The sequence below is a fragment of the Coenobita brevimanus genome, chromosome 6, assembly GCF_032717465.1.
Source record: "Coenobita brevimanus isolate Jiangsu-jjx chromosome 6, ASM3271746v2, whole genome shotgun sequence".
NCBI classification, from domain to species: Eukaryota; Metazoa; Arthropoda; class Malacostraca; order Decapoda; family Coenobitidae; genus Coenobita; species Coenobita brevimanus.
Genome location: NC_136959.1, coordinates 45955206 through 45962623, shown reverse-complemented (window position 1 = coordinate 45962623; position 7418 = coordinate 45955206).

Below are 7418 nucleotides of genomic sequence, written 5' to 3'. Positions count from 1 at the left end.
ATGGTTGAATGAATGAATGGTTCACTGGATGGCTGGGCTGATACGTGGCTTGCTTGGAAAACTAAAGAATGGATAGAATAAGATAATAAAAAAGAAATAGATGTTTTTAATGATGGACACGTAGGAAGGATGTGTGGATGAAGCTTAGAAGAGAAAAGCAACACTGGTTTGAGAAAGTAGCAAAGAAAGAGACTGTTGCAGGGATAACTGAATGGACTAAGATGTGGCTAGCTGAAGAAATGAATGGTTTAGGGAAAGAATGAAGGATGAGATAGGCTGAATGATTGACTGTATAGGCGCATGCATGATATTATGGTTGGGTAGATTGTAAAAAGGCTAGTTAAATAAACAGATTGGTAGACTGATGAATGGTTTACATGGATGATCAAATGGTTGGGCGATTGATTAGAAGTTTAGCTGAAGAAATGAATTGGTGGACTGAGAAACAGATGGTTTAAGGGAGGAATGATTGAGGACATGGATGGAAGGATGGATGGATTGATGAACGATACGATAACCGGATGGATGGATGGCTAAGAAGAGTAAGATGGACAGACAAATGGATGCAATGATTTATAAGTGTATCAATAATTAGACTTGAAAAAAAACGCGAATAGTAAAATTACAGCCAGGTTGAAGCAAGAACGAACGCACAAACAAGTCTTCACAAATTCTGAAAAAAATTGGAAGAAACGAACTTCGGGCAGAGAACTGAAGCGCTACATAAATACACTTGAGCTCCAGGCAAACATAAAGCTCAGCGTAAAAACGAAAGAGGCCAACGTTAAAGGAGATGAACAAGGCTCACTGCCCCTCCTGCAGTACAGTAAAGGAGGCGAGCAATCACTGACGCAGGGAACAGCCAGGGAAGCAAAGCTGAAGTCGACACCATCATAAGACTAACTTCTTCACTTTCAGTGACGTATTTTGGTAGTTTATGTGAAGCGCATCTTTAAAGTATAACTACGCATGCACGCACGCACGCACGCACACACACACACACACACACACACACACACACACACACACACACACACACACACACAGATAGACAGATATAGTCAGATACAAATAGATAAGAATATAAGAACATTAGAAGAGAGGATAACTTCAGTAGGCCAGTTGGCCCATGGTAGGCAGCTCCTACAAGAGTAACTGAACTACTAGAATGAGCTAAGGATTGCACAGGAGAGGGCTCTCCCCCATTCTCCAGACTCTCAAGAAAGATCAAGATAACAGACAGATAAAGAGAGATAAACAGATACACTCTGGGCCAACGAAGACGAACCAGAATTCCAGAAGAATGAAATGGTGTGTGAATGAATGTGTGCCTACTTCACTGAGAATGATGTTGACAGTTCTCTTTCTAACAGAGATATTTTGTTCTTGTTTTTTGGATCCTCCTTTATCCCATCCTTATGTGCGAAAATGGTCAGGATGTTGATTATCATTACTGCTGCAAGATTATATTAGTCTGGTAAGGACAACCACCTGGTTGTGAAGGCTGTATCTATGATTTCTGGTTCAAAACGTTTATCCTAAGCAGAAAGAAATCGTATGGAGGTAGGAGGAATGCAATAAAATTGACGTCTTATGGATAAAGAGGTCAAGAACATCACAAGCCCCCACCGTCCCCTTAAAAAAAAAAAAAAAAAATCCTACAATACATTAGTATCTAAAAAAATAATAATAATAATTCCAACCTCAGAATTATCCAAGCGAATGCCTCACTAGTCCCAGGTTAGCTATGTACCAATTGTGGCTACACGGAAACCAGTGTAAAGCGAATGAAATATGACTGTGATTCTCGAAGAGAGCTTGCAGAGAAAAACTCTATGGCACACTGACCCCATAATTCAGGATGTATGCAAGAATATCATAACCTTCGATTATTGCATTCGAAATCATTTAAATCGATGAATAAAGGTGTCTGTTCATATTGTTTCACGAGTCTATATTACAATGGAATGCATTCGATTAAGAAAAGCATAAAGAAAGAGAACTCACAAAACCTACGGTACAATCCTAATTACTTATCGACGCCTTAAATTTCTTGGATTAAGTGCGGCCGTGATTAAAAATATAACTAAAACCGGTCTTATCGAAATATATCCATCCCTACTCAACCCTTCCCTCTAGAACGCTTAAAAGAACAATAGCACCACCAGCAATCGGCGGGGAAAACAATAAAAAGAAAGAAAAGAAATTATGGCCAAATACTGGAGTAATGTTGATTATAAAGATAAAACACTACTTCATTTAGGTGGGCATAATTTCCTCCATCGGAACAATTTAGGGCACTGTGCAATAAAGACCCAGTATCACTAACATACTGCAAGACACAAAATGCAGAGGTAGTATCACGAATGAATGAAGTAACGCACACAAAGCAAGAGTAATAAAAAAAAAAAAATGCAAAGTTTGGCACACAACGCAAATACAGTAACACAAACACATAAACCACGGCCCATATGGCAAAGCCAATATTAATAACACATGAAGCAAGTTAAACAAAGCAAGAGTGATACTAAAACAAGGCGCATGGCAAACATATCAACGAAAATAGTAATAAAACATGAGGTATGGCACACAAGGCATCGGCACTATTAACAACACACGAGGCAAAAGACGAACTACCTTCTTCCTTCTATACTGACTCTGACGCCAGCTATCCTTCCCCTTTTAAGAGTAGCCATAATCGTACGAATAAAAAAATATAAAAGTGCGTACTAAAGACACAAAACATTACCATTAGGCACAAGTACATCTCCACCTTCGATCCCGCTACATACCTGAAAGGAGAGAGAGAACTTTCATTGGAAACAGAAATCAAAATTAATAAAAACATACATTACTTAAAGGGACACACACACACACACACACACACGTATATATATATATATATATATATATATATATATATATATATATATATATATATATATATATATATATATATATATATATATATATATATATATATATATATTATATTCGCAGACTCCAACATTAACCTCAGCTCGATAAAACCGTCTGGCGAAAGTCGGAAATAAATAGTGGAGTGTTCCAACCATGAGAAGATTAGTGGTACGTGCACCAATATAAACACTGTCAGGCTCCAATGATTCACTTGAGACTAACTAAAATCGTCTGCCGTTTGCTGGAATACTCGTATCAGAGCTGACCCGAACGGGCAAGTTGACAGGGAAACTACACTATTTACATACAAAGCAGATCACAAACAAAATACATACATTACCGGAGAAACCACACTAGTGAGAGAGAGAGAGACACACACACACACACACACACACACACACACACACACACACACTACTGCTTCCAGCCCTGCCGCGAACCTGAACTAAAATGATGGAGCAAGCTAGGCGCCTCATCCCCCATGGCACACCAGCATTACACACACCACCATTACACACACCGCAGCCTCACCACACCACAGCCAATGGGGTGTGCATGGTGTTGGCTGGGTGGGCGTGTGCAGAACAGGGGAGTAGTGTAAGCTGAATGGGTTTGGTTGTAGAGGGGAGGATGTGTGTGTTAGGAGTGCAGGCTTTGGGTGTTGAGTGTTGGTGAAGAAGAGTGTGTAGAGCTGTGCGTGGGTGCTGAGTGATAGAGCTTGCTTGTTGGTGATGTGAATGTAAAGATATGAGTATAGAAGTGAAAGTGTGTGTGTGTGTGTGTGTGTGTGTGTGTGTGTGTGTGTGTGTGTGTGTGTGTGTGTGTGTGTGTGTGTGTTTACATTTAGGCAGTGGTGTGTGAAGGGCAGCTTGGTGATATTTAAAGTTTACTATTGTTTTCTTACCCTGTATGTAATCCCCTCCATTTTTAAAATCTGTTGTAAATGTTTTCTGTTTTCGTACAAGAGTGTGCGTTGGACTGACGGATATTGCTTTGTGTGTGTGTTGCAGGGTTCATAATTTTTGCACAAGGACGTCCTTTGTGTTTAATATTTACCAATTCCCTTCGGTTAAACTGAGCTCAGGGAAAACCTCACGCAACAAAAGAGTTACACAGTGGACGCCATTTGCATCTTAACCTTCTCATGGTGGAAACATATTCAGTAATATTTTTTAAGCCAGCGCCAGACGATTTTATTCAGCTGAGCTAGCCACAAGAGGCTGACAGTGTTAATGTAGTCACGGCTCTAGCACTGTATTCCAGCTAACACTTCTTCATTTTATTCAGCTCAAATAGTAACAGAAGGCTTAAAGTGTTAATTTTGTCACCGATGCTTGGGTGAGGAATATCGACACAGCTGATATCCTTGGAAATTAATAAAGTCGAAAGGTGCCAACAAGGACAATCGGGAAAACGTTTTATGTGCCTGAGTCCGAGTATATGTCATACTGTATTTCAGTAAAGGCTTACCCTTAAATGGTGTCTTTACGTGACTAGTCTTCCTACTAGCACACGAATTTCATCACCAAGAGAGTGCTGTCACAATGAAATGCCTAATTTTCTATTTCCATTCAGGTTGTGTGTGTGTGTGTGTGTGTGTGTGTGTGTGTGTGTGTGTGTGTGTGTGTGTGTGTGTGTGTGTGTGTGTGTGTGTGTGTGTGTGTGTGTGTGTGTGTGTGTGTGTGTGTGTGTGTGTGTGAGCGCGCGCGCGCTCGCACTGGTTGAGCTGGTGTGTAGAGGTTCATTGGGTGGTCTTGAAAAATTGACATTAAAGTGTAGGTGTGGCTAATACTGTATATAGTGCAAATGTAAGGAGGCCTGGAAGCTGTGTTTGTGTATTTAAGTGTATAATTGGCCAGATGAGGGTGTACATGCTGACAGGTGTACAGAAATTAGGGCTTGAATACCAAAGTGTTCTAAATATAGTGAGATGGGGGACGTACAAAGGGGGAACAAAATTCGCCCATATATTTCACTTCTTCCAAGTCGCACTTTCCACTGGTTGGTGCTATTCCTACGCTGAGGGAGGCTTGGTATATTTACCTGACCCAAAGATGATACTGTCTGATAGGATGAGTCAGGGAGGAAAGTGATAGACATATCCGCAGTGTGATATGGATGTAGTGGAAGAGTATGTAAACTTTTGACCGCGACTGTTTTGTCGGGAAGCGCAAAAAAAAGAAAAAAAAAAAAAAAAAGCCCGTGTATTAATCCCTTCAACCCAGTTACGTCTTTTGTTTTGTAATGACGTCACCACCTGACGATTTCATCCAGCTTCAGAGAGATACCTTGACTTGAAAGTAAATATATTCTACACCTAAACCCTCCTGTTTTAGAAGTCTGTCCTACTCTGAATGTTATCGACTGAATGCGGCAAAAATAAAACGAACACTACGTCATCTCGCGGGAGTTAAAGTGAAAATGTGAAGAGATGAGACTGTATAGTCATGGCCAAAATTTGGCCTACAGTTCCACTGAGTCGACTTCACACTTTGGGCATATTCGTCACTCTCCTCCCTGACACATCAAATAAAATTTTATCATCTATGGACAGAGAAACCTACCAAACCTCTCTCAGCTTAGAAGTATATGGTCACCAGAGGAGAGACAGTTGTGAAAAATTAGGCAAACTTTTGTCCCAAGCTGTACAGCACATGGTGTGGTGGGTCCATCGGGGTAAAGCTGCACAGACTGACGGCAGTTAGCTACCCATTTCACCTATTTTCACAGCACTCACCAGGTGCCAACAGCCATCACTGACACTGAGCCTCACCTCCATCCATTACCACAGCTACATCCACCACACGCACAGACTCCCTCATAACCATCATTAAACAACTAACCCTTTCAGAACACATGCGTCTTCACTTTTTTTTTTTTTTTTTTTTTTTGGCTATCTAGAAACGATGCTGTTCAGCCTTGATGGAACATTTCAAATTGAGGGGTTAGACTTAGCTTCCAAATAACAGCTTCTACTACTACAGGACTCTCCTCGTAAAGTCTTCTGGTAGGAACACAAATAATGAACAGTGACGTCATTCTTCTTGGTTCCACTTAGGAGACGCTTTTTGAACTAGAGGGGTTATCCAGGTAGTCTTCAGTTGGTCCTTCACTACTACGGAGTTATCCTAAGCTGGGGGGAAAAATTATAACAAAAAATATGCTTTAAAAAAAGAGTCACGGTACTGATGGTGTTTAGAAACAATACCACTACAACCACTGAGTCAGAAACAGTACCACTACACCACTGAGTCCTACCGTTGCCTTCTTTCTTATCCATCATGACGCGTATTACAATCACTGTTAGCACCATCGTCGCTACAATTAGACATCATCTTCCTATTTTCTCCCATCCTTCCTGTCACTTTTTATTCTTCTTTGCACGTCAGGTGGAGGTGGCTCTACAGAGTGACTAAGCAGTTTTCTGTAACCCAAGAAACCATTTACAACGCTGGGTGGTGACCATTTAATCAAATAACAGGATGATGTTGAGCCTACTGTGATGCCCCTGTTAACTACATGGAGATGTAAATGCGGTGTCCATCTAGGAACCAAATTTCCACACGAATCCCCGCGCCTCGCTGTGGCAAGGAGTTACCTGTCGCAAGGGAACATCAGTTCACTGCACGGGACGGCCCTGCAGGGGCGATTCCTTACCTGCAATTAACGGGTCTGCTCGTCCAGACACATCGAGGTCCGCAAAGCACTTGCTCCAAAGTGAAATGTAGAGGTTATACAACACCACCACCATAATCACCGTTACCCACCACCACCAACAAACAATCACCATCACCATCGTCAACAACCATCAAAACCACCAGATATAGTACCACTAACACGGCCAAGAAAACATTCGTCACCACCACTGTAGTAATAGTCGCCACTTCCATAAAGCACCATTACTATCAACCACCACCATTTTAATAGTAATCATAACAACTATAAACCACCAGTGACACAACCAAAACCAATACCATCACCGCCACAAGCATACAACAGCCACTAACAGAACCACCACCACCACCACCAGTCAACAATACATCCATCACCACAAACATGAACCACCACTGATATTAACACCACCAACACAACACAACAACCAAACTACCACACAACCTCACGACTACAGTCAAACCTGTAAGAGCAATCTCCGAACAAACTTCTACAAACAGCCACAATCACTATTCACAATAACTATATACAAAACTTGCTAAAAATAATCACAACTGCTTGCACCATAATATCCATGTTCTAATTCGTCCGAAACTTTCATAAGTCTCTCAGCAACACAGCTTAGTTCATCATCTGTTAGTAACTTCTGTTTCTCTTTTACCGCATGGAAAGACTGCATTATTTTACTCATGAAATTAGGCTAACGTTCCAGAGATCGGGTGAGCTGAACAGGCTCCAGAATTTCATTAACCTTGCACAGTAACTAACTGTGTACTGGGTCCATATTCGCCCTCGTGTGGAGTGCTATTTCTTCAGTTTGTCACTGG